This window comes from Gopherus flavomarginatus, chromosome 6, assembly GCF_025201925.1.
Source record: "Gopherus flavomarginatus isolate rGopFla2 chromosome 6, rGopFla2.mat.asm, whole genome shotgun sequence".
NCBI classification, from domain to species: domain Eukaryota; kingdom Metazoa; phylum Chordata; order Testudines; family Testudinidae; genus Gopherus; species Gopherus flavomarginatus.
This window is the reverse complement of record NC_066622.1, coordinates 69,421,137-69,449,023: the sequence shown is the minus strand read 5'-3', so window position 1 is coordinate 69,449,023 and position 27,887 is coordinate 69,421,137. Positions and strand designations below refer to the sequence as shown.

Sequence of the window (27,887 nt, the reverse complement as noted above, 5' to 3'; positions counted from 1 at the left end):
GCACTGCAGCTGAATACAAAGAATTTGCTCCCATCAGTGATTAACTTTTATCCTCTCTGGACAAATACACAGGGAACAAAGGCTGGAGGGGCAAACACACATGATATACAAGTAAAGGTTCAAGGGAGATCATTCCTAGTTTGATATCTGGTCTCTGTTGCAGAACAATGACTAATCTAGTTTACCAAACAGAACTGAGAGGCTATTGACTTGCATGCTCTGTTCCACCACACCATATATAAAGTGTAGAATATGAAATACCAGTGAACTCCTTGCTAAAACCCAGAATAATTGCTACACTCTGTAATCAGGGCCAGCACTAGCAATTTCGCAGCCTCATGCACGGCGGCATGCCGTGGGGGGCGCTCTGCCGCTCACCAGTCCCTTGGTCTGGTGGACCTCCCGCAGGGGTGCCTGCGGATGCTCCATCGAAGCAGCGGGACCAGCAGACTCTCCGCAGGTAAGCCTGCGGGAGGTCCACCGGAGCCGCCTGCCGCCTTCCTGGCAACCAGCAGAGCACCCTCCGCGACATGCCACCCCAAGCACGCACTTGGCGCGCTGTCGTCTGTAGCCGGCCCTGTCTGTAATTGAGCCTTTGGGAGCAACAACTATTTTCCTGGCAGTGTACATCTCTTGCCTTCTTTTCCTTTCAGCATGGAAAAAGATGTCTGGAAGTGGGAAGCTGTCACATGGCCCTGTTGCTTTTCCCATCACAGGAAATGCACTGCAGCTGAATACAAAGAATTTGCCCCCATCAGTGATTAACTCTCATCCTCTGTGGACAAATACACAGGGAACAAAGGCTGGAGGGGCAAACACACATGATATATAAATAACAGTTCAAGGGAGATCATTCCTAGTTTGATATCAGGTCTCTTTTGCTGGACAATGACTAATCTAGTTTACCAATCAGAACTGTGAGGCTGTTGGCTTGCATGCTCTGTTCCACCACACCATATATAAAGTGTGGAATCTGAAATACTAGTGAACTCCCTGCTAATACCCAGAATAATTGCTACACTCTGTAATGGAGCCTCTGGGAGCAACAACTATTTTCCTGGCAGTGTGCATCTCTTGCCTTCTTTTCCTTTCAGCATGGAAAAAGATGTCTGGAAGTGGGAAGCTGCCACCTGGCCCTGTTGCTTTTCCCATCATCGGAAATGCACTGCAGCTGAATATGAAGAACTTGTCCCAATCAATGTGTGAGGTAAAAATATTTGTTTCTCATATATTGTTCGGTTGTAGGTGGAGGTTAAGAGGAGCCTAGCTCAAGCAGAACTCCGTGAAATGTCTGGCGTTTACACAGTGCCAATCCCATGTCACTCAACTCTTCATATTTCAGTCTTAATTCTTCCTTCACAAAAATAATCAATCTTGAATGCTAGATATAAACTGTTCATGTTAACCTATGCCTTTTAATATAGGTGTCTAAGTCACAGGAAATCCAGAATATACCTGCCCAGCTTCACAGCAAGGTGTACAGACAATCACATTGTGGGGGGAGTGGTCTAGTGGGTTCTGTCGAGAAAGGGCAGTCAGACCTGGTTTTTATTCCTACCTCTGCAATAGACTCTGATTCCGTCTACATTTGGAGCTTGGGGTCTGATTCCCAGCTCACATGGACAGACTTATGCCATCAAGCTAGTGTGCTAAAAATAGTAATAGCTGCGGAAGCACGACCTAGCCACCCTAATCATAAACCTACTTGTACCCCTTGGGTATGTATTTGGGACAGCTAGCCACGCCACTCTCTGTGCTTCTCGGGCTATGCTATGGTTCTTAGTGGGCTAGCTCAATGAGAGCTGGCATGAGTAGGTCTGCTCAAGTTGGGAATCAAACCCGTAGCCCTAAGTGCAGATGTAGCCCATGGGTGCATCCAAGTAAGTCACCTAAGCACTCTCTGCCTCAATTTCCCCATCTGTAAAATTGCTGTAATGATATGTGCCTGTTTCTCAAGGGGATGGTAAGGTGTCAGCTGTAGGTCAGCTTTGAAAAAAATGGCTTTGTTCTGTTCCATGCTATTGTTTCACTGTAATTATCATCTCAAATACCATCATTTCACATGCGAATGGTAATCCACAGCCTGGGATCTGACAGCCAAGTTGGTTTCTTTCCTTCTGGCTCACCATCGCAAATAATAAAAGTTAAGCAGGAGAAACTCTGCCCCCAGTTACATCTGTTCACCCTCATTCTTATCAAATCCTACCACAAAGAGTTACAGATATGTAACCCCATTGTGGTTGACTTGCACAGGTGTAATGGATTGGAAATTAGGCAGTAAGTCTATTGGTAATGTAAAAGGGGAAACAGACTCTCACTCCACTCTCTCTCTGGCTCTGCAGGGCTGACAGGTATAAGGAAAAACTGTCTTGTCATTATAAAGACAGCAGATGTTACTATGAATAAATGGAGGCGGGAGTTCTGTGGTGTTAGAAGTATCATTTGTACACAGTCATTTTTCAGAATAGAACTGAATCGTCATTAGTTAAATAGTGCAAATTGCTAGAGCTCACAAATGAAAGGACCTGCATTAATTCCAGCTGCTAGCAGGATGAGAAAAATAAATAACACAGAGAGATAGATCCTTCTTTCACTCTCACTCTTTCCTTTTAGGAAAAACACAGCGTTAACAGAACATCAAGATTAGAAACTGAAGCATAAGTCAGGCAGTTCCCAAATCTGACTAGTATTATCTTAGCCACATATGAGCTCTTTCATTAATTTGTAATTTGATCTGCTCACATTCTTATTCTTAATTAAGAGGATTTATGTTAAAACTTGCTGGTTTTGTGTGTTAACTTTGACAGCTCAGGGAAAAGTATGGCCCAATTTTCACAATATATTTGGGCTCAGAGCGAGTTGTGGTGCTGTATGGACAGGAGGCTGTGAAGGAAGCGCTGATTGATCAAGGGGACGAGTTCAGTGACAGAGGACATATGCCAGTATTTGAAAGGTTGCCCAACAAAAAAGGTAAATTTCCAGTAACATCAGCATATAGAGCTGATATTCTCTGTATGTGGGGAACACAACTGAGATAACAAAAGGGGAAGTAGCTGGAGTTTCATTTAGAACAGCAGCAAAGATTGGTTCCATTCCCTGTTACTCCACTAGCTCCCTGACCTGAATGCTTGTAACATCTCACGACAGGTGAGTGAGAGGCAGCGACTAGGCCATTGCACAGTAGAAGGGCGAGAATACAGCCAGGAGACCAGAGCTGGAGAGGCCAATCCCCTTCTTCCCCTGCTCAGTGGTGTAACAAGGCCCTAGAGGGCCCTGGTCCAAGAATAGATTAGGAGCCCCTTTTTCCAATCACAGGCCATAGCCCACAACTTTCTTCCCTCCCTGGCAACATCCCAGCCTACAACTCACCTCATCACCCCCCAAATCCCCTATTTCCACTCACATCTCTCAAAACTCACCCCACTTGCCTTCAATCCCTCACCCTGACGCTCACTGTTGCTCCCCACTCACCCTATAACACCTCAACAACTGGCCCTCCAGCCCTTCACCTACTTCACCTTCACCTCATCAGATTTCTTTTGGCTCAATCCTCTAATTTGTCTAGGTCCCTCTGCATCCTATCCCTACCCTCCAGTGTATCTACCACTCCTCTCAGTTTAGTGTTATCTGCAAACTTGCTGAGGGTGCAGTCCATGCCATCCTCCAGATTATACAGCTGGGAACCCTGATAGGAACACAATAGGAACTCTTCTATATTTACAAATATTGTTTATTAATATATTTAGCCCTGTCACAAACACCCCAGCTCAGTAAGGTAGATATAGATACTACAGAATGTACATCTGCACATCCATATACTCACACCATCCCTTGTAGAATAACCTGAAATGTTAGCTATCATCTTCCTCCTCACCATCACCTCCCTCATCATCACCGGTGACCATCATTCTGGCACCTCCCAATGACTACATCTCGCTCTCTCTCTTACTGCCCCTAGGCTGGGATGCCACCTTTATAATATGTTACGCTGATGCCGCTATGTTTGATGCATTTTCATTAGGGGATTTCTTCCCTTTTCCTTATTTGTATTTCCTCATCTTACTAATGTTGGGGTGACTTTTTCGTATAGCTTGGTACATCAATGATCTCAACTTATTATCATATATGTCCTTCCATTACCATGGCCTCTTGTGGTTAGGTATCACATTTGTTGTTTTTGTCCTAACTGGTTATTTTGTTCTTTCCAAGTTCTAAGTTGTGGTGTACCTCTTAAGTTTAAAAGACTCTGGGCTTAGGAAAGCCCCTTTGCCAACCTGCTTTAATGCATCCTCTATGTTAAAGGTCAAAGCCATATATAGACCTTATGCTTTGGCTCACCACCATCTATCTAGGTGAAAGATCCCAAACATATGTATGATAAGTTTGCCCTAGCTCAACATACAGGATGTGGCCTGCAGGTCCCTTGTGTTACAGCCAAAATATACTCTAATATAAACCTATTATAATAAAACAAATAATCAAACCCATAAGAAAATGAGAAATGTATAAGAAAAAATATATAGGCAAGCAAGCAGGCTAGCCTTAAGTGTATCTCGTGTACCTGTTATGTATGCAGGTTAATTGCCAGGACACTTCTGTGGTTGAATTATTTACCTGAGATCAGAACTTCCCTTTAAACTCTATTTTCAACTCCTCAAATACTTCGGGTTTTCTGTTGGGCCGTTTATCTGTGCAAAGTTTACAGACCTCAAACCTTATGTTAACTTGCTGAAGCTAATGTCATACAGGATATAGGCCTGTAGGTTTTTTGCATTACTTGCATTCTCAGGAATGTCGGGTTCCCTTCCAGTCTCTAAGGGGCATGTTCTCTAGTAGTTACAGACCCTTCTGCTTGTTCTTCCCAAGCCTGACCACTTTTGCCCTGTCCCTTCCAGTCTATATTCCTGTCCTCAGTCCTTTCTCATCCCATCCCTGGCGCCTCTTCCCAGTCCTGTTCTCCTTGCCTTCCTTACTCAGATTTCTCAGCCCAGCCCCAGTCTCCTTGCCCAGATAATCCTATTTCTCCCCTCTGGGCTCCCTGTCCAAGGCCCAGTCTCCCCCCTGCCCTGATTCTAACTCTGCCTCTTTCTCCCTACCCCCAGAGCCCATCTCCTTGCCCAGTCAGTCCCAATGTCCCCCTCTGGCTTCTCATCATTCCCATCCATCCAGGTTCCTTCTCCTACTCTCCCCCTTCACTGACTCTTTTCCCAGTTTCTTTGCCAAGCCAGTTCCAGTTCTCCCCCTGCACCCTGTCTCCTTCTCAGATAGTTTGCCCATCTCCCCTTTTCTCTCTCACACTGATTCATGGTCCCAGTCTCCTTGCACAGCACCTGCTCATCCCCCAGTTCCTCATCTGATTTGAGTGAGTTCTCCTTCCATCCCTGCCAACTGGGTCCCAATCCCTCCTGTTTCCCTGGCCATTTCCCAGTCCCAGTCCCTCCTCCCAGCTCTCTGTCCCAGTCTCCTGGCCCAATCAGACCCAGGCTTCTCTGCCTTAGCCCGCTCTTAGTTACAGTCTCCTTGACTCCACACCCCCCCCAGATGCAATTAGAGGGACAGTCTGGCTTTCCCCTCTAGTCCTGGAATAGAGCATACTGAGTTGCTTTGTGAACATGGCGCATGCATAGAATGGTCAACACAAGGAGCTGAGAAGACAAAATGTTACGTTATTTTAGCCACTAAACCAGATTGAAAGTCTTGACAGGCCGGATCTGGCCTGCGGGTCCTAGTTTGACCTCCCCCGCACTAAACCCTGGCTAAGAAACTCTGAGCCAGGCCTCTGTCATATCCACTCCAATCAAGAAAGGGGAGTTGGAACGGGTTGAGTAATCCCAGGCCTGGCTGGCCTCATTAGCTAAGGGCTGCATAAAGGCTGGCAAGAAGGAAGCCAAAGGGAGAAGGAAAGGGTAGGAGCCAGAGAATAGAGAGAGGGAGAACTCCTCACTGCTGGCTGCAAGATAGAAGCTGTTTGTAGCTACAAGGTGGTGGGAAAGTAAACTGTAAATAAAGAGCACCCGTGATTACACCAATGCAGAGGTCTCTGGCTGGTTTGTGGGCACAGCAGGAGCAGAAGCTAGAGGGGCCTAGCTGCACCTCATTACAGTAATGAATTATTTTTCTTCCTCATAATTGCTCTGAAACTGCGATGAGTTTAATATGTAGGATATTGTGGTAAATAAACATATCAAACAGATTAAGTACAGAGTGATAACCGTGTAACAGTCTCCCAAGCAGAACACAGATACAAATAAAATTTGAGAACAGGATTATACGACAGGGTTGACTGCTATAGCAGGGAACTGGACTCAGTCCCTCCCAATCTTATGTTCCTATGAAACTTTGAATAAACAACATTTGAGTGGGATTGAAAGTCTGGTCCCTCCCTCCTTTCTTTCCCATTCTCTTCCCTTTTTCAGGTATTGCTATGGCCAGTGGGGAGCCATGGAAGCAGCTACGTCGATTTACCCTCACCACCTTGAGGGATTTGGGGATAGGGAAGAAGAGCACTGAAGAGCGAATCCTGGAGGAAGCCCATTTCCTGGTGGAAAGGCTCAAAAACACTCACGGTGAGGATCAACTTTGTCTGTTGGAAATTAGAACTGAAGAGTCAAAGTCTTTCTGTTTTTCATGCTATTGAATATTGAGCAGTGGCTCAGACACTGATATTGGTTCAAACATCTTCTAACTAAAGCCTTTAGCTGCACATAAAACTAACTGTGTTAATATAATATAAAAGTAGGTAGGCAAAGGTCTAAAGATGACCTTTTCTGGCTGTTGTTCCCTACCCACTGATATATGGCCAGTGAGCAAATGGAAAAGGTTTGTCTAGAGTTGGCAGAAGCTAAGACAGTGAACCAGGTAAGAGTGGATCCATTTATCTTCAGTCTGCTGCGTTAATGAGACACCCAAGCTTAGAGTTGCTTATTCTCATTTTCATCTCTGCTACACGTCTAATACAAATTTGGCACCTACATTCCATAATGATGGGCTCCCACAGGAATGATTGGAAACCACCGTGTAAATGGACAATGCTTTATAAGTGACCCACTAATTATTACTATTTATATTGCAGTAGTGAGTATAGGTCCCAAGATTGGGGCTTTATTGTGTGTATGCTATAGTAACAGATAGGAAGGACTGTTCTGTGCTGCAAGCAGCATACATCTGAAATAGACATGAAAAATAAAAAGTGGAGGAAGGAAGTGTGATGGATCTGCTAAGCAGGGGACTATATGGATGCCATTCTGGCAGACATGCAGGAAACATCTTGCCTGGTGTATTTTGATGGCATCATCACTGGGAGGTCATTTGAGAAGCACCAGCAGAACTTGGGAGCTGCACTGGAGAGGCTACTCCAAGCCAACTTAAAGGTGAATTCAGCAAAATGCAATTTTTGTATGTGACAAAGTAAATTACCTGCGCATATGATCTCAAGGGATGTTGATGGTGAAGCTGTCCAATCCTGATCAGTGCCGAGTCCTGTCACTAAGGAGCAGCGTTTCATTGGTCTGGTTTCATACTACTCGAGAGTCATTATTTGTTTTGCCACAACTGCACAGCCACTGTTCAAGCTGGCAGAGATGAGGTGGATGTTTGAGTGGATTAGCCCTGCCAAGAAGCCTTTCTGGAACTAAAGTGGAGGTTCATGTCTGTAACAATACAGGCCTACTGAGATCCCCAGCTACCATCCATTCTAGATACAGATGCCAGTGAAGCTGGTATTGGTGCTGTTTTGACTCAGCCATATGGAGACAAGGAAAGAGTAGTTGCATATGTCAGCAGGATGCTGAACAAAGCAGAGCAGACCTATTCTGTGGCTAATGCAGAGTTGCTGGCAGTGGTGATCTTCACAAAATATGTTTGCCACTTCCTGCTGTGGAAAGGATTCCTGTGAAGAACAGATCATGGTTCCCTCAGGGGGCTTCATAATTTCCATGATGCCCAAGGACAATTGTGCTGGTGATTGGGACAACTGGCTCAGTTCCATACCAGACAAGACACCGTCCAGGGTAACAGTACATGGATGCTGATGCTCTGTCCAGGAGACTGAGCCTGGAGGGCAGTTGAGAGGCGGGTGCCACCCTGAGATAAGAACAAAAGCCAAAAGCAGGCTCACACCCAACAAACCAACCAACCAACCAACCAAAGGGGGCCGCCTGCAAGAGGAGGGTGCTGCTCCGAAAAAAGATTGTGATCACAGGCATATTGGCCAGAGAAAACGGGGCACTCGTGAGAAAATGGGCACTCCTGACCCCATTACAGGGACATTTGGGGATGGAGAAGCTTAGCCAAAGGATTTGAAGTTGATGCTACTGGCCTGGATGGTGCAGGTCACTTAGGGACCACGGACGTCTTCTTATACCTATGGGGAGATAAGACAGATCATCCTACTCCTAGAGTATCCCTGGTTACCACTCAGACAAGCCACCCTCTGCAAATGGTAGCTATGGTTATTCTGGGAGAGTCAGTCAGTACACCCTTGTGAGAGCAGGCTACTTCTCTGAGTAGGTAGAGGCTCATCAACTGCCTGATCGAGAAGCACAAATGGTTGCTAACCTCACTCCTTGCATACCGACCAATGGTGAAAATTTTGAATCATGCTTATTCTAAGGGGTATGTGACCTCCTTGAGATAAATAAGACCTGTACTACACCTTACTACCCATGGTCAGCCAGGCTGTTGGTGTCAGGAATCAGGGGCTGCAGCAGAGTCGGTCTCTGGGAAACCTAACAAGGGCAGCTGGCCTGTGATAGGCTGCCTGATTAGCTACACCACCTGCCTGGTGGGAAGAGACAGCAGACCAGCTCTTAAGCCCAGCTGCAGCAACAGTTTGGCGGCTGCTCAAAGCATTTGCCCATGGTTGTGATAGCTCCTGCTCCTGCCTTGCCTCATTCCAAGTAACCTGGTTCTGACCTTTGGCTCCAATTCTTGACTTTTGACTTTGGCTCTGGCACCTGGCCTCTGGGTCTGACCCTGGTCTCCTACTCTCCTAATCCTGGCTACCAACTCCTGCTCTGGCATGACCAGCCACACCCAGGTTTCTGCCAGGTGGAGCGTCTGAACTGTACATTTGCAGCTATGTTGTAGATGCCAGTCAACAGAAGTGGGACAGTTTTCTTCCCTAGGTCATGATGGCCTACAGGACTAATGTGCAGTCGTCCCTGGGGTACACGTCATATAATGTGATGTTTGGGCATGTGACCACCCTCTAGCGGAATTGCTGGATGAGATAGCCAAGACAGATGAGTGTACTAGTCCCACAGAGTACCTAGCACTTGACAGGCATCCTCAGCACTGCTGCCCAAGCAGTAAAGCCTCACCAGGGCCACCTAGAGACAGAAGGAGCCCTGAGATTTAAGGGGGAGTGCCCAGATATACCAGGAGGATGAACTGGTTTGGGTCCACAAAAGGGAAAGGAGTTTGAGTGCTAAGTTGCAGCAAAAGTACAGGTGTTCATACACGGTGGTCGGCCAGGCGTCAGAGGTGTTTTGTGCACAATCCACTGTCCTCAATGGAAACAATTTTGTCCTCCATTACAACAGGCTAAAACCTACTTTTGTCCTTACTCAGCTGAAGATATGATCAACTTCCCACAGCAGGGTCAATAGAATAATTGAGAGCCACAGTCAGCTAAGAGGTTGACTCCCACAGCAGTGGAGAGGACCAGACCAGGGTGAACATTAGCATGTGTCTCATTGAGTAGTAGCAAACCATCATATGGCATAGCCAGGTGTGGCCTTATCAGAAGGAACCGAAATGGATGACAAAGAGAACCACCAACAGTGGGAGGTGAACCTATAACAGAGATGGTAGAACCAGTACCAGGGAAGGAATTCTGTAGTCTGGGCTGAGGCGAGCCAATGAGTGAGCAAAACACAAATGACGCAGCGATATAGGAGGACCTGAGGCCACAAGAAGAGCACAGAGCCCTCTGCTGGCACTAAGACTGCCACATGGACTAGCACTATGTGTGAGGATGCATACTTCCTCAGAGATGGGTCTGCTAAGCAGGGAACCAGAAGTCCCATTGACCACCTCCCAACTGCACTTGACATTTCCTTTCCCCTGGTCAGGTAGGGGGAAAGATCCTGAACCAGGATGTGGCCAGGTTATGTTGGAAAGCAGCAGCCACATGGCAAGAAAGGAGCTGTGGAGAGGTTGTATGCAGAGAGGAACCCCCAGCAACTGTGGACAGAGTTCCATATGGAAGAAGCTGCCAGACATTACATTTGGGGGCACGTCACTGGTAGGATTGCCAGGCGTCCAGTTTTCAACCGGAATTCCTAGTCGAAAAGGGACCCTGGTAGCTGGTGCTGACTGGGCCATTAAAAGTAGGAGATGGCACTAGGGGCGAGGGCAGTGCACAGAGCCTCCCTGGCCGCCCATGCACCCAGGGGCCACAAGGACCTGGTGGCTGCTTCCTGGGAGCCGCTGTAAGTTCTGCCGGGACGCCGCACCCCGAAACCCCTCCCACATCCCTGCCCCAGCCCTAATCCCCATCCTGCAGCTCAAACTTCTCATCCATAGCCCCACCCCAGAGTCCGCACCCCCAACCAGAGCCCTCATGCCCCTCCCACACCCCAAACTCCTGCCCCAGCCCAGTGAAAATGAGTAAGAGTGGGGAAGAGTGAGCGACAGGGGTGTGGGGGGGAGTTGGAGCCAGCAGGGGTGAGGCCTCGGGGCAGGGGTGTTCATTTTTTTGTATGATTAGCAAGTTAGCTACCCTAGTCGATGAGGGAGCAACAGCAGCTGGGCAGGGAGCCAATGCAGAGGGACCCAAGGAAAGACACTAACGGAGCCTGGCCTGGAAACCTGAAAACTCCTATTTGCTTGCACAGAGACTGCGCTAGAGAGGGTGTGCCAGGCATGAGCTCTGAAGGACTCTGACTCTCGCCTGTACTGCCCCAGGGCCAAACAGCAAGCACTAGGCCTCACTGGGATTTGTAACTGTTTAAGCCTCTGTGTATCTAGTGTATCTAGTGTATAGTGGTCTGACTACCAAAAGGAGGCTGCCAGACAGCTCTCCAACACCAAATTCTACAGGCCACTTCCCTCAGATCCCACTGAGGAATACACTAAGAAACTACAACAACTACTCAGGACACTCCCTACACTATCACCGGAACAAATCAACATACCCTTAGAGCCCTGACCAGGGTTATTCTATCTACTACCCAAGATCCACAAACCCGGAAATCCTGGATGCCCCATCATCTCAGGCATTGGCACTCTCACTGAAGGACTGTCTGGATATGTGGACTCTCTACTCAGACCCTATGCCACCAGCACTCCCAGCTATCTTCGTGACACCACTGATTTCCTGAGGAAACTACAATGCATTGGTGACCTTCCAGAAAACACCATCCTAGCCACCATGGATGTAGAGGCTCTCTACACCAACATCCCACACACAGATGGAATTCAAGCTGTCAGGAACAGTATCTCTGATGATGCTACAGCACAACTGGCTGCTGAGCTCCGTGCCTTTATCCTAACACACAACTATTTCAAATTTGATGACAATATATATCTCCAGATCAGTGGCACAGCTATGGGCACCTGCATGGCCCCACAATATGCCAATATTTTTATAGTCGACCTGGAACAACACTTCCTCAGCTCTCGTCCACTCACGACCCTTCTCTACCTACGCTACATTGATGACATCTTCATCATCTGGACCCATGGGAAGGAATCTCTGGAAAAATTCCACCACGATTTCAACAGCTTCCACCCCACCATCAACCTCAGCCTGGACCAATCTACACAGGAGGTCCACTTCCTAGACACCACCGTGCAAATAAGTGATGGTCACATTACCACCACCCTATACAGAAAACCTACCGACCGCTATGCCTATCTTCATGCCTCCAGCTTCCATCCCGGGCACATCACACGATCCATTGTCTACAGCCAAGCACTGAGGTACAACCGCATCTGCTCTAACCCCTCAGACAGAGACCAACACCGACAACCTACAAAATCTCCACCAAGCATTCTCAAAACTACAATACCCGCATGAGGAAATAAGGAAACAGATCAATAGAGCCAGACGTGTACCAGAAGCCTCCTACTGCAAGGCAAACCCAAGAAAGAAACCAACAGGACTCCACTGGCCATCACATACAGTCCCCAGCTAAAACCTCTCCAATGCATCATCAGGGACCTACAACCCATCCTGGACAATGATCCCACACTTTCACAGGTCTTGGCTGGCAGGCCAGTCCTCGCCCACAGGCAACCTGCCAACCTGAAACATATTCTCTCCAGTAACTGCACACCACACCATAGTAACTCTAGCTCAGGAACCAATCCATGCAACAAACCTCGATGCCAACTCTGCCCACATATCTACACCAGCGACACCATCACAGGACCTAACCAGATCAGCCACACCATCACCGGTTCATTCACCTGCACGTCCACCAATGTAATATATGCCATCATATGTCAGCAATGCCCCACTGCTATGTATATCAGCCAAACTGGACAGTCGCTACGGAAAAGGATAAACGGACACAAATCAGATATTAGGAATGGCAATATACAAAAACCTTTAGGAGAACACTTCAACGTCCCTGGCCACACTATAGCAGACCTTAAGGTGGCCATCCTGCAGCAAAAAAACTTCAGGACCAGACTTCAAAGAGAAACTGCTGAGCTTAGGTTCATCTGCAAATTTGACACCATCAGCTCAGGATTAAACAAAGACTGTGAATGGCTTGCCAATTACAAAATCAGTTTCTCCTCCCTTGGTTTTCACACCTCAACTGCTAGAACAGGGCCTCATCCTCCCTGATTGAACTACCTCATTATCTCTAGCTTGCCTGCATATATATACCTGCCCCTGGAAATTTCCACTACATGCATCTGACGAAGTGGGTATTCACTCATGAAAGCTCATGCTCCAAAACGTCTGTTAGTCTATAAGGTGCCACAGGACTCTTTGCTGCTTTTGCAGATCCAGACTAACACAACTACCCCTCTGATACTTGTATCTGAACCCTTTGCTGCGAGCCCTGACCCAATTCCCTTTCCCTGAGCCGTGTGTCTGAGTGGCTATTGAGCCCCACTAGGGCTAGCGCCTACAAGACCTAAAGTGCTTGCCTCCGAATCATAGTATGCCTGGGGCACTATTAGTACCTTGGGGCTTTGGTGTACTCCAGCTCCAAGGAGCCCAAATAATTACAGGATTGTTTCCCCTATTTAAGAAATAGAAAGCTGAGACACAGAGGTAAAGTGACTTGCTTGAGGTCACATCTGGGACGTCTGCAGCGGAGCTGGGAATTGTTCCCAGATTTCCTGAGACCCAGGCCTTAGCAGCAAACCATCCTGCCTCTTGCAATATTTAATGCAACAATAAGGGCTAAACTGAAGTTGGCTCTTCCCATCTGGTGAATTGTAAGTGGAAGAGGAGAATGCATTGAGACCCTTCCCCACCATTGGTACTACATTAGTGCTGCTGCTGCTGCTGCTGCTGCTTGTGCATCCTGAGCCAAGGGGCAGCTATTGCTGTTGGGAATGAGTCAAAGAGAATCGATGGGTGAGGGACATGAGCAGGGGTCTGATACATGATGAAAATGCTGCTTCTGGATGTTCCCCATGAGCACTGTGCTCTCAGGTTAGAGGAGTGAACTCTTGCCGATAATTCCCAGGAATGTTGTGCTGCTCCCTCTGACGCTGCAGCCCCAGGTTAGCTCTCAGTTACCAGCCCCATGTGTTCCTTGTGCTTATGGGGAAGGGAGAACCTGAAACGGAAGCTAAGATGTCACTGGTGTGCCAGTGGGAAATTCAGCTTCTCCAGCTGCATTAGCTGAGCTGTGGGGCCTGCTTAGTGCACTCTGAAGGTGGAAAGCAGACCTATCCCCCCTGCTGTTGTGCTGGGAGCCTTTATTCCTTCCCTAGCACAACAACTGTGTATTTGCACTGTATGGCCCAGGCTGGCAGTGCCAAGGGGAGATTGCTGCGCTCTGGGAGTTAGTGATGATGCTACAATAACACAAGCAGTGGCTCAGGCAGAGCCCTCTGAGCACGATCCTGTTGTGAAAGGGTTGGGATCTTTCCTGTGAAATGGGATCCAAGTCAGACAGGTGGGTGTCAGTCAAAGAGGCACTGATGGCCCTTGGTCAGACCAGAGTGTGCCAGGCAGAGAGCAGCAGAGCAGACAGAGTTAAACTGATTGCCAAGAAAAAAAAGTGGCAAGTGTTTAATTTAGCATGTGAGAGCTAAGAGGGAGGGATTGGGGCAGCCCTAACCCATCCTCCTCAGGGAATATTGCTGTCAGCCCTACCTTGAGTCTTTCCCTATGGATGGAGATCCACAACATCTCCATGCTGCCAGTGACTCTGATGCGAAGGGTGAAGACACTAAATTAAAACTGACTCTTAAGTTTGGTTTTTCTCCAGGGCGGCCCTTTGACCCCACCCTCTTCCTCAACCATGCCGTCTCCAATGTCATCTGCTCGATCATCTTTGGGGACCGGTTTGACTATGAAGATAAGAAGTTTGTGACTTTAATAAGCTCCCGCGCTCTCCCAGGACAGTGGTATGATCAGGGGTTTATTCTATTCTTCTCCTTTCTATTGGGGGAGGGAACAGAAATTTCTTTCTTTAACTATTAATTTTCCATAAACAAGTGTTATTTCAGATTCCCATAATGGTCTCCTTCTGGCTAGGCTGCAGCTACTACCAAACCCAGCCTCAAACTTGTTTCTAAGTATTGTTTAAATTCCCACACAAAACACGTCATTAGCTTAGAATTAAATTTGCTTAAAGATAGTCACTATCAACATTATTGGTAAAAATCAAGGAAGTTGCCAGTTAAAATGTTAATGTCCACACCAATCACATGTCACATGCCTTATCACATAAGCAACATGACAGTGAATGTGATCACATTTCTCACTTCCAAAATAAATTCTTTTTCAATCCAGCTCACAGCCACTTACCTCCATGCCCCCTTCCTGAAAACCTCACTAAATGTACCAAATGAAGGGCCAAACTGTCTGCTGGCATAACTCATTCAAAATCAATGGAGTTACATTGGCAAAGAATGTGAGTCTTTTAAATTCAACCTCAGCACGACTAAAGTAAATTTCCCTTTGAAAATCTATAATGTGCTACCACTTGCTAAGAAAATCTGTGTTTAGAGGGTGATTTTTCAAAAACAAGATGTGTCTATTTTGAAAATAATGGAGAGCCTTTTAGCTAATGTAACTAAATGTCCCTGAAGTTTTTCTGTGGGATATATATATGCATTGGGTAATGGGAGTTGGTAAAGTTTTCAAAGTTCTTCAGAATCCATTTAGAAAATAAGATGTCACAGAAGAGTCTGTGCTGCCATAGTTAAGTCATTTGAGTAAATACTATGAAGGAAGCTTCTCTGCCCAGGAAAACCAAGATGTGTTTTTCTTTCAATCTTTACAGCTGTACAATTTTTTCCTGACTCTCATGCATTACATCCCTGGGCCTCACCAGAGAATCTTTAAGCATTTTGAGGATTTGAGAAAGTTTGCTCTGAAGAGAGTGGAGATGCACAGAGAGTCCCTGGAGCCCAGCTGCCCTCGAGACTTCATCGATGCTTTCCTCATCAAAGTAAAACAAGTAGGTGCTAGCCGCAGCCCTTCCCCTTTACTAGAGAGTGGGTTATACATATCATGGGTATTTATTTGCCAAGGAACAACAGAGTACGTGGCTTTTCAGAAGACCCTAAAGGGAGACAAGGAAATTGAAATATAAACGGGGAAGCTCTATTCTCCTCACTCATGTAAAAGCACATTAGTGAACAGAAATGACCCAAAGCACTGCAATAATACTGCTGTAATCTCCAGTACTATGGCCCATTTCTGTAGGATTTGTATAACGATGCCAGGTGGGTCACATATTGGGTAGAAAATGAGACTTTTTTGGCTTGTGACAATAGATCAAATGCTTTTACAATCAATTATCAACCATCTGTACCAAACCTTTTTACAGGAGCAACATAACAGCCAGTCGGAATTTACCACTGAGAGCTTGTTAAACAGAACATTAGGCTTATTCTTTGCTGGAACAGGTTCAGCCAGTGACACCCTGAAACGTGGACTCAAGCTTCTTATGAAATACCCAGAAATCGAAGGTAACAGTGACACACACACACAAAATGTTAAGTCTTCGGGAGATGTGAGGAGAGCCTGGCTCTATAGATCAGTACATGTAGGCAGAGCCTCCTTCGTTAAATCATCAGATCACATCTGGCCTGGGTTGGCAGTGACCTGCATGACCTGCATGACTGCCATGCGGTGGATGTTCTTTGGTTCATGTGAAGTGAGTTGAAGATTGTTGGGGGACTTGTCATAAACAGATAGCTAAGGGTTAATGTCTCTTTCACCTGAAGCACCTGACCAGAGGACCAATCAGGAAACCGGATTTTTTCAACTTTGGGTGGAGGGAATTGAGTGTCTGAGTCTTTTGTCTGCCTGCCTGCTTTCTCTGAGCTTTGGAGAAGCAATTTCTACTTTCTAGTCTTCTGTTTCTAAGTGTAAGGACAAAGAGATCAGATAGTAAGTTATATGGTTTCTTTTCTTTGGTATTTGCATGAATATAAGTGCTGGAGTGCTTTGATTTGTATTCTTTTTGAATAAGGCTGTTTATTCAATATTCTTTTAAGCAATTGACCCTGTATTGTATCATCTTAATACAGAGAGAATATTTGTATGTATTTTTCTTTCTTTTTATATAAAGCTTTCTTTTAAGACCTGTTGGAGTTTTTCTTTACTTCAGGGAAATTGAGTCTGTACTCACCAGGGAATTGGTGGGAGGAAGAGATCAAGGGGAGATCTGTGTGTTGGATTGCTAGCCTGATTTTGCATTCCCTCTGGGGGAATAGGAAAGTACTTTTTGTTTCCAGGATTGGGAACAGAGAGGGGGAGTCTCTCTGTGTAGTTTCACAGAGCTTGTGTCTGTGTATCTCTCCAGGAGCACCTGGAGGGGGGAAGGGAAAAAGGATTATTTCCCTTTGTTGTGAGACTCAAGGGATTTGGGTCTTGGGGTCCCAGGGAAGGTTTTTCAGGGGGACCAGAGTGCCCCAAAACACTCTAATTTTTTGGGTGGTGGCAGCAGGTACCAGGTCCAAGCTAGTAACTAAGCTTGGAGGTTTTCATGCTAACCCCCATATTTTGGACGCTAAGGTCCAAATCTGGGACTAAGGTTATGATGTGGTGTAGCAGCGGGTGGGATATAGACAGAATCCAGAAGCCAGTAGGAATATTATATTTTTCTCTTCTCTGCTAAGGGCTTTTTAGCAGAGAGAAACAGTTGGTTTTAAAAGGGAACCAGAGAGAATTTTTTTTTCTGCTCTCTCTGGCAGTTTGTGGCTTGCATGTTAAGCAAGAAACCATTACCAGACTGTTAAGGGTCTTTTGTCATGCAATAGCCCTCCCATTAGGAGGCAAGTTCCAGCACTATATGAATGCAAATAAAGTGGTTTTTCAGGTTTACTTAACATTGAAAATTAGCTAAAGGCACTGTTGCTAGGCAGACTTCAGGAGGCAACAGAACCTGCAGTTCAGAAGATAAACACAGGAGGGCACCCCAACACAAGAAAACAGGAACCATGACTTCTAAGGCAAAAATTGAGGCCGAAGGACAAATCAAAGAAGCTGAACACAGGCGAGAGATGGAGATGAAAGAAAAGGAAGAAAGCATGAAACTGGCAGCCTTCCAAAGAGAACAGGCAGCCCAAGAGGCAGCACACAAAAGAAAACTAGAAGAAGAAGAGGTAGCCTACCGAAGGAAACAAGCAGAAGAAGAGTTGGCCCACAGAAGGAAGCAAGAAGAAGAGGAGGCGGCCCACCACCGAGAAATGCTTACTCCAGTTCCCTGCAGGCAGAAGTTCTCATCCAAAAAGCACCAGTACAGTGGGTATTACTTGTCCCCATATTGGCCATCTGAGGAGAGGATCCAAAGGCTGAATGGGGCTGTTGTGATTGAATTCCTCTCCCAAACCCAGATCAGTGTTCAGGTTCTCTGATAAGGGAAGTACATGTGTATGTCTACACTACAATTAAACATCCGTGGCTGGCCCGGGTCAACTGGGTCTGGCTCACAGGACTTGGGCTACAGGGCTGTTTAACTGCTGTGTAGATGTTTTGGCTTGGGCTGGAGCCCAGGCTCTGGGACCCTCCCTCTTCCTGGGGTCCCTGAGCCTTGGCTCCAGCCTGAGCCCTAACTTCTAAACAGCCCTGTAGCCTGAGTCCTGCGAGCCTGAGTCAGCTGACATGGCCAGCCATGGGTGTTTAATTGCAGTGTTTGTAAAAGAGAAGCCTGCCCTGCCCAGGGCTGGCGCTTCCATGTAGGTGACCTAGGCGTTTGCTTAAGGCACCATGATTTGGGGGGGTGGCATTTTGCTGCCCTGGGTTGCAATTCGGCAGCGGGGGTTCCTTCCGCGCTCCGGATCTTCGGCAGCAATTCTGCGGAAGGTCCTTCACTCGCTCCAGGACCCGCCGCCGAAGTGCCCCGAAGACCGGGAGCATGGAAGGACCCCTCCGCCACAGAATTGCCACCAACGACCGGGAGCGCAGGACCTCCACCTAGGGCGCCAAGCACCCTGGCCCCGCTCCTGGCCCTGCCACTGACCAGGGTGTGTCTGTTCTGTGTGTAACAGATGCTTTCACATTGCAGGGCTGTCAAACGGGCCCCTTCCCCCTGAATGAAGGCAAAGATGTTTTGCCTTTGGATTTAATGGGCTTGTAGAGGACAGGATCATGTAAGGGCTTAAATCAAAGCTCTGTTAGTGCTAAAAAAAATTCTGTATCCAGTGCTAATTCCAACTTCACATTAGCAGGGCCGTCCCTAGCTATTTTGGTGCCCTATGCAGCCCCTCTGAGGGGGGCTGTGTGAGGCCCCAGGACTCCGCGGGGTGGGGGGGAGGCTGTGTGGGGCCCTGCCACAGGCCTCCACGGGAGGGAGTGGGTTGGCCCCAGGCCTCCATGGGGGATGGGAGAGAGGGGGGCTGGCCACTTCCTGCAGGATGTAGAGTGATCTGGTCCCAACCTGCTCTGCTCTCCTGGTTCCCAGGCTTGGAGGGAGGGGGGAACTGCCCCCCAGAACTCGCCGGTGGCACAGCTGGGAGCCAGAGGAGCAGAGCAGGTTGGGGCCGGGTCACTCCACTCTCCGGTGAGTGCAGGCCCCGACCATTTTTGGAGTCCTCAGGGAGTGTGGGCGGGGCTGGGGCAGGAAGAGGTGGGGCGGAGCACAGGCAGGGGCCCTGGAGAAGAGCCAGAGCAGGGGATGGAGCAGCACGCAGCTGTGCAGGGCACCAGGAAATTTGGTGCCCCAAATTTTCTGGTGCCCTATACACCTGCATACTTTGTGTATGGTTAAGGACAGCCCTGCACATTAGCAAATGGCCTTGCTGGGGGAGATGCTTTGGGACTGTCTTGCTTAGTAGATATTTAGATGCACTGGTGATCATTTTACATTGTGCTCTAGTTAGTAACAGAACCAGGTATAAACAATATCACTGCTCTGTGATTACATTGTTGGCCCTTTCTCATAGATACCTAGTACAGTAGTTTCTGAAACAGAAAATTTTACCTGTTTTGTTATATTCCCAATGTCCATCTGCTGAGACTTGTGTTTTGGGGGCCGAGCAACCGACTGTTGGGCAAATCCATGGGAATCCTGTTCTTTGGTCTTGGTGTTAAATCTCATTAATTTGATGACAGAGAAGGTTCATGTAGAGATTGACCGTGTGATCGGCCGAAGCCGAAGCCCCTGCATGGCATATCGAAGCCAGATGCCCTACACAGATGCTGTTGTACATGACATGCAGAGATTCATCTCTTTTGCCCCTCTTGGTGTCCCACGTGCTGTGACTAAAGACACTCGTTTCAGACAATACATTATCCCCAAGGTCAGTTCTCGGTGAAAGAGCCAGTTCTGCATTCGTGATAGAAATAGTGTGGCCAGTTTTTATGTGGTGGGAATTTTAAATAATTGCCAGGAATGTACCAATTATATTGAAACTTTCTAAGCCTCTGTTTGCAGTTGAACAGACTTTCATAGTCTGCAGGTTAGGGTTTCCATCCAAAAGAAGGTTTTAGGGCCTAGTTGTGTAGCAGTAAGATATGGAATAGCGAATAACTTTAGCAGTGATGTGCAGCTAAGATTTTGGTATCACATCAATGCGTGCAAGCATTCCCCTCTTTTTTTGGGCCAAAGGGGGGTGTTTCTGGGGAAACTTCTTGATACTGTTCGGTCAAATCAAAACAAAATCATGCATGCAAATGAGTAATGAATGAATAGGTTTAAAAAGGATCAGAGCTCCCCGCACATTTGCCCGTTTCTGGAATTGAATGCAAACCAGTACAGATAAATACACACCACAAAACAAACCATGTTTCAAGGCTGAGGTTTCTGTAAAATTGTGTCGGGTTTTTACTGTTAGTCGTATGATGCCAGTTACTGAGCTGAGTTCAGCCAGCAAGCCAAAAAAAAATCAGAAAAAATATTCGTTTATCTTCTGAAAATATTCGCAATTTGTCAGCAAGTTGGAAAAATCTGGTCTACTTCAGAAATCCTGATGTGGGCTTTATCCCCCTTCTTTAATGCTTTAGCCCAGTGGATTGGGCACTTTCCTGGGATGTGGGAGACCTAGATTTGTACCTCCACTCTGGAGCCAGGACTTGAACTCAGATTTCTCCAGTGATTAGCCTAAGCACCAGGCTATAGACTATGCTGGGGTGAGTCCTCAATCTCTCTTGCAGAAGCTATTCTATTTCATATCAATACTTAAATATTCAGTGAAGCAGGGACTCAAGAGCAGTTCTTCCCCCTGAGTGCCCTAATCACCAGCATTTAGGTTATTTTGTTCTCAAGTCCTCCTGGTCAAGCTGTTCCACTTTGTATTTTCATTAGGCCAAAAATCTGGGATTTAAGAAATGTGAATTAAATTCTTCCCTCTGCTTGATTCAGAGGAGGGATTTGAATCCACATCTCCTGCCTCCCAGGTGAGTGCCTTTCTCATTCTTGCTGGCTCAGTGGATATTTAAATATTAATAAAAAGTGGAACAGCTTCATAGTGGAACAGCTGTGTGCTGAGAGCGAGGCTGAGCCCTGAGTTGGGGGCGGGGCTTACCTGATTAGGGGTCCTATATAAGGAGCCAGGCACTCAGGCAGCGGCACAGTCAGCTGCAGCGGCACAGGAGGCGGCGAACAGAGCGGCTAACAGGGGAGTTTCAGTGGGAGGTTGCAGGGGAGAGCAAGGCAGAGGAACCGGGAAGGCAGACCAGGGAAGAGGCAGCCCTGCACTGGTCGGTGGCCTGCGGTGCGGTGTGAGGCGTGGATTGCCAGGCACAGAGTTGCACCGCTACGATGGAGGCAGAGGCAGCAGGTGCAGACACACTGAGGATGACTGGGTGCGGCAGCTGCGGCATGTACATGGTCCTAGAAGGAGCACCTGAAAGGAGTTTCATCTGCATGAAGTGTCGTCTGATAGAGCTGCTGGAGGAAAAGGTAAGGGGACTGGAGATGCAAGTGGAAACTCTGGCTGAGTTTAGAAGGGGATTTGAGCAGATGATGGAACACAGACTTGATGAGGCACAGGGGACAAGCTCAGGCGAGCGGACAAAAGCAGGACCTAAGGATTCTGAGGAGGGACTGCTGGGTGAGGAAAGTGGACGGTGGAAGCATGTCACTAGGAGAACCAGACAAAGGATAAGACGGGCCAGCGATGGACAAATAGAACTCAGGAATAGGTTTGCTGAGTTGGGAAATGAAGATGGAACACAGCGGGCTGCTGAAGGAGTTACGGCAAGGAAGAAGAGGCAAGCAGCTAGTCCTGCAGATGGAGGGGAGCAGGCAGTGGAGGCGACATCAAGTACGAGCCCTAGGAGGATTGTGAGGTCGAATACAAATCAGGAGGAATCACGGCCAGCTGCTGTGGGGGATAGACCGGAGAATCGCATTGTCACCAGGAAAAGGCAAGTCTACGTGATTGGAGACTCTCTACTGAGAAGAGTAGACAGGCCTGTAACTAGACCGGATCGGGAGAACAGAAGAGTGTGCTGTCTGCCGGGGGCTAAGATACAGGATGTGGACTTGAGCCTGAATACGATCTTAGCGGGAGCGGGAAAAAATCCATTGATTATCCTTCATGTGGGAACGAACGATACAGCTAGTTACTCACTGGACAGTATCAAGGAGGACTATTTCAGACTGGGGAAGAGGCTTAAAGACATCGAGGCTCAGGTGATCTTCAGTGGGATTCTGCCGGTTCCTAGAGCGGGGCGACGAAGGAGGGACAAGATTATGGCGATCAACAGATGGCTCAGGGAGTGGTGTTATAAGGAGGGCTTTGGTATGTACGGTCACTGGGACGCATTTACGGATAGACGACTGTTTGCTCAGGATGGACTTCATCTCAGCAAGGAGGGAAATAGGATTCTAGGATGGAGGCTCGCCGACCTCATCAAGAGGGCTTTAAACTAGAAAGTTGGGGGAGATGGTTGGGAAATGTTCGGGAGATCTCCACGCCAGAACATAACCTGGAGAGGGAAGTAAACAAAGTGAGCGGGGATACCCTTGTGGCCCCAAGATTTGATCCAAGGAGGAATAGTGGAGTAGAAACCAGAGTAACGGGTGATGCTGGTGGCAGACAGTTTGTGCACGACGGGGGAAAGAATGTCACTGACGCCAAACGCCGAAAATTAAAAGGTTTGTACACTAATGCGAGGAGCCTAGGTAACAAGATGGAGGAACTGGAGTTACTCGTGCAGGAAGTCAAGCCGGATATTATAGGGATTACCGAAACCTGGTGGAATAGTACTCATGACTGGAGCACGGGTATTGAAGGCTATGTGCTGTTCAGAAAAGACAGGAAGAAAGGCAAAGGTGGGGGAGTAGCCTTGTACATCAATGATGAAATTAAATGTAGCGAAATAAGATGCGATGGAATGGATAACACGGAGTCCGTCTGGGCAAAAATCACGCTGGGTAAAAAAGCAACTAGAGCTTCCCCTGAGATAGTGCTTGGGGTGTGCTACAGACCGCCGGGATCGGATTGGGATATGGATAGAGACCTCTTTAATGTCTTTAATGAAGTAAACACAAAGGGGAAATGTGTGATTATGGGGGACTTCAACTTCCAGGACATAGACTGGAGGACGAGTACTTGCACGAATAATAGGGGTCGGATTTTTCTGGATGTGATAGCGGATGGATTTCTTCATCAAGTAGTTGAAGCACCTACGAGAGGGGATGCCATTCTAGACTTGGTGTTGGTGAGCAGTGAGGACCTCATAGAAGAAATGGTGGTAGGGGACAACCTTGGTTCGAGTGATCATGAGCTGATTCAGTTCAAACTAGATGGAAGGATAAACAAATGTAGATCTGCGATTAGGGTTTTTGACTTCTCGAGGGCTAATTTTAAAGAGTTAAGGAAATTAGTTAGGGAAGTGGATTGGACGGAGGAATTAGTGGATTTAAATGTGGAGGAGGCCTGGAATTACTTTAAGTCGCAGCTGCGGAGACTGTCGGAAGCCTGCATCCCGAGAAAGGGGAAAAGAACCATGGGCAGGAGTTGCAGGCCAAACTGGATGAGCAAGCAACTCAGAGAGGGGATTAGACAAAAGCAGAAAGCTTACAGGGAGTGGAAGGAAGGCAGGATCAGTAAAGAAAGCTACCTTGCTGAGGTCAGAACATGTAGGGATAAAGTGAGGAAGGCTAAAAGCCGCATTGAACTGGAACTTGCAAAGGGAATCAAAACCAATAGTAAAAGGTTCTACAGCCACATAAATAAGAAGAAAACAAAGAAAGAAGAAGTGGGGCCGCTATACACTGAGGATGGAATGGAGGTTAAGGATAACCTAGGCATGGCCCAACATCTAAACAAGTACTTTGCCTCGGTTTTTAATAAGACTAGTGAGGAACCTTGCGATGATGGAGGGATGATAAACGGGAATGTGGATATGGAAGTGGATATTACTGCAACTGAGGTAGAGGCCGTACTTGAACAGCTTGATGGGTCGAAGTCGGAGGGCCCGGACAATCTCCACCCGAGGATATTAAAGGAACTGGCGCGTGAAATTGCGAGCCCGTTAGCGAGAATTTTTAAGCAATCGATAATCTCGGGTGTTGTGCCGTATGACTGGAGGATTGCTAATGTAGTTCCTATTTTTAAGAAAGGGAAAAAGAGTGATCCGGGTAATTATAGGCCTGTTAGCTTGACGTCTGTAGTATGTAAGGTCTTGGAAAAAATTTTAAGGGAGAAAGTAGTTAAGGACATAGAGGTCAATGGTAATTGGGACGAACTGCAACACGGATTTACTAAAGGTAGATCGTGCCAAACCAATTTGATCTCCTTCTTTGAGAAGGTGACGGATTACTTAGATAAAGGAAATGCGGTAGATATAATTTACCTAGATTTCAGTAAGGCGTTCGACACGGTTCCGCACGGGGAGCTGTTAGTTAAATTGGAAAAGCTGGGAGTGAATATGAAAGTTGTAAGGTGGATAAGGAACTGGTTAAAGGGGAGACTCCAGAGGGTCGTATTGAAAGGTGAACTGTCGGACTGGAAGGAGGTCACCAGTGGAGTCCCTCAAGGATCGGTCTTGGGACCGATCTTATTTAACCTTTTTATTACTGACCTTGGCACAAAGAGCGGGAATGTGCTAATAAAGTTCGCGGATGACACGAAGCTGGGGGGTATTGCTAACACGGAGAAGGACAGGGATACTATTCAAGAAGATCTGAACCACCTTGTAAACTGGAGTAATAGAAATAGGATGAAATACAATAGTGAAAAGTGCAAGGTCATGCATTTAGGAATTAATAATAAGAATTTTGGATATACGTTGGGGGCGCATCAGTTGGAAGCGACGGAGGAAGAGAAGGACCTTGGGGTACTGGTTGATAGCAGGATGACTATGAGTCGCCAATGTGATACGGCTGTTAAAAAAGCAAATGCGATTTTGGGATGCATCAGGCGGGGTATTTCCTGCAAGGATAAGGAGGTGTTAGTACCGTTGTATACGGCGTTGGTGAGACCCCATCTGGAATACTGTGTGCAGTTCTGGTGTCCCATGTTCAAGAAGGATGAATTCAAACTGGAACAGGTTCAGAGACGGGCTACGAGGATGATCCGAGGAATGGAAAAACTGCCTTATGAAAGGAGACTCAAAGAGCTTGGCTTGTTTAGCCTGGCCAAAAGAAGGCTGAGGGGGGATATGCTCACCCTATATAAATATATCAAGGGGGTTAACGTTAGGGAGGGAGAGGAATTATTTAAGTTTAGTACTAATGTAGCCACGAGGACGAATGGGTATAAACTGGATATTAGGAAGTTTAGACTTGAAATTAGACGAAGGTTTCTGACCATTAGGGGAGTGAAGTTCTGGAATAGCCTTCCGAGGGAAGTAGTAGGGGCAAAAGACTTTCCTGGCTTTAAGACAAAGCTTGATAAGTATATGGAGGGGATGTTATGATAGGATCGTCAATTTGGGCAATTGATCTTGAATTACCACCAGACAGGTCTGCTCAATGGTCTGCGGGGAGATGTTGCATGCGATGGGTACTGAGTTGCTGCGGAGAACTCCTTCTTGGGTGCTGGCTGGTGACTCTTGCCCACATGCTCAGGGTTTAGCTGATCGCCATATTTGGGGTTGGGAAGGAATTTTCCTCCAGGGCGGATTGGCAGGTGCCCTGGAGGTTTTTCGCCTTCCCCTGCAGCGTGGGGCACGGGTCGCTTGCTGGTGGTGTCTCTGCAGCTTGAGGTCTTCAAACCATTTTTGAGGATTTCAATAACTCGGTCCTGGGATAGGGGTTGTATAAAATTGGATGGGTGGGGTTCTGTGGCCTGCCTTGTGCAGGAGGTCAGACTAGATGATCAGATTGGTCCCTTCTGACCTATGAGTCTATGAGATCTATGAGACAGATTGAAAGGAGCCTGTCCTGGAATATCTGAGAGCTTGGAGGTTAGAATCCTCATTTTGGATGGGGGGAAGATCTGAGTTCAAATTGTTGCTCCAAATTGGGGATTCAAACTTGCATCTTTCACATCCCAAGTACCTTAGCCTCTGGCCTAAAAGTTATAGGAAGACACACACCCCTCCTCCGATGTGTTTTCTGAACTTTTTCCCAGACAAAACTGATTGGGTCAAATTTGCAGATAGTTTCGGATCAGCTGAAACTGCATTTCTGCTGGATAAACTGTATTTGTCTGATAAAATTTACCCAGTTTTAATCTCCACCAAACTCTGAACCTGTTGAGCTGTTAAAATGCACCAGAACTCACCACACTCAGGGGCGGGGTTGCTGACTGTGAGTTTGACTGTAAAATTGCATGGGGCTCTTAGTTTAATCATGAATTATAGGGAAACTGTTGGTGTGATGAATACAGTATCTTGACCAGGAAACCTCAGCTGCTTCGGAGCATCAGCTCAGAAGTGCAAGTGAAACTTCTGGATCTTAGCCAAACTCTCCCCAAACTATGTTGAATTCAGGATAATGATCAGATAGGAACAACCTCTCTGAAGAGGATTTCCCTGTGGATGGGATTTCAGTGGGATTAGCTCTTCTCATGGAATTTTAATATTGCTGCTTCTGGTTGAAAACATGAAGTTCAGGAACTGCAAGGAAATGAAGAAAAATCAAGATGGGACCCACTGTCCAGCTCTGAATTTTCAAGGTTTCTCTGCTTTGGATAGTATCCACTTTAACTCGTTTATATGTTTACTAATTTAGGGCACCACTATATTCCCTGTGCTTCAGTCAGTCCTATATGACAGCAAGGAATTTCCAAACCCAGAGCAATTTAACCCAGTGCATTTCTTGGATGAAAATGGTGCCTTCAAGAAGAGTGACTTCTTCATGCCGTTTTCTATAGGTAAAGATATCCATGTTTATTTCAGATCTCAGATCTTCTAGCTTTGCCTCAATGATTCTGCTGGCTCACACTGTCTGCAGAGGGTTTTCAGGTGGTCCATGAAGCAGAGTCTCTCACGCTAGTAAAACATCTATCAGTCTTTAAACTGTGTTACTTCCCACTAGCTGTCTGAAGTGACTTTTCGGATGCACTCGACATACTCCTCTCTTTGTTCTGCTTGGCAACTTCATGCTTTTCTGGTGTCTGTCTGGCGTAAATGAATCCATGATCAATTATTCCTTCATCCACCTATTCATGATCCTGCCTGCACCTCCTTACTTGTTACCCAGTAACCACCACATTACTCTCCCTTTAATACTTATTAGCCAACTTGGGGAGCGCATAAGCTATTCCTCAAATCCCACATCTTCCCAACCCTCTCCCTAAACTGGATTTAAAAAGACCGCTTTATATATGGAACTCAAACCTTAAAACAATCTTTGAATGGCTTCTTAAGCTCAAAATGCTTTCCTACCATCCTGAACTCGGAGTGACTTCCATTATTCTCCATCAATAGAAACAGTATGTAAAGTGCAGCAAAGAAAGATCTCCAATATCTCTTCAATATTCCATTTTCATTGCAGGGAAACAGAGTTGCTTGGGAGAGGCTCTGGCTCGGATGGAGCTATTTTTGCTACTGACAACGATTTTGCAGAACTTTACCTTGAAGTCTCCCCTTGACCCCAAAGATATTGATATAACTCCAATGAGTTTCACCTCAAATATCCCAGTGTCCTACCAGCTCATTGTTGTTCCTCGGTAAATACCTTGAAAAGTCACCTCCATTTCCTGAGGTGATTAATTTGATGGTCTGTGATCTTGAACTCCTTAATACAGTGACAGAAATTAACTAATTGCCGTGAAATGCACAGACAAATTAGTCAACTTTTTAAGTAAATAAGATTTAACAAAATTAAGTGTTATACCATAAAATAACTGTATGGCAGGTACAATAATCCTGCAGTGTTCTCAAATGGGCTCAGGTG

General features: G+C 46.8%; 1 pseudogene; it reads left to right on the top strand.

The window, feature by feature from the left end:
• The first annotated feature begins 1,027 nt into the window (after positions 1–1,027).
• LOC127054207 (cytochrome P450 2H2-like) lies at positions 1,028–27,664 on the top strand (annotated as a pseudogene).
• Positions 27,665–27,887: the final 223 nt, after the last annotated feature.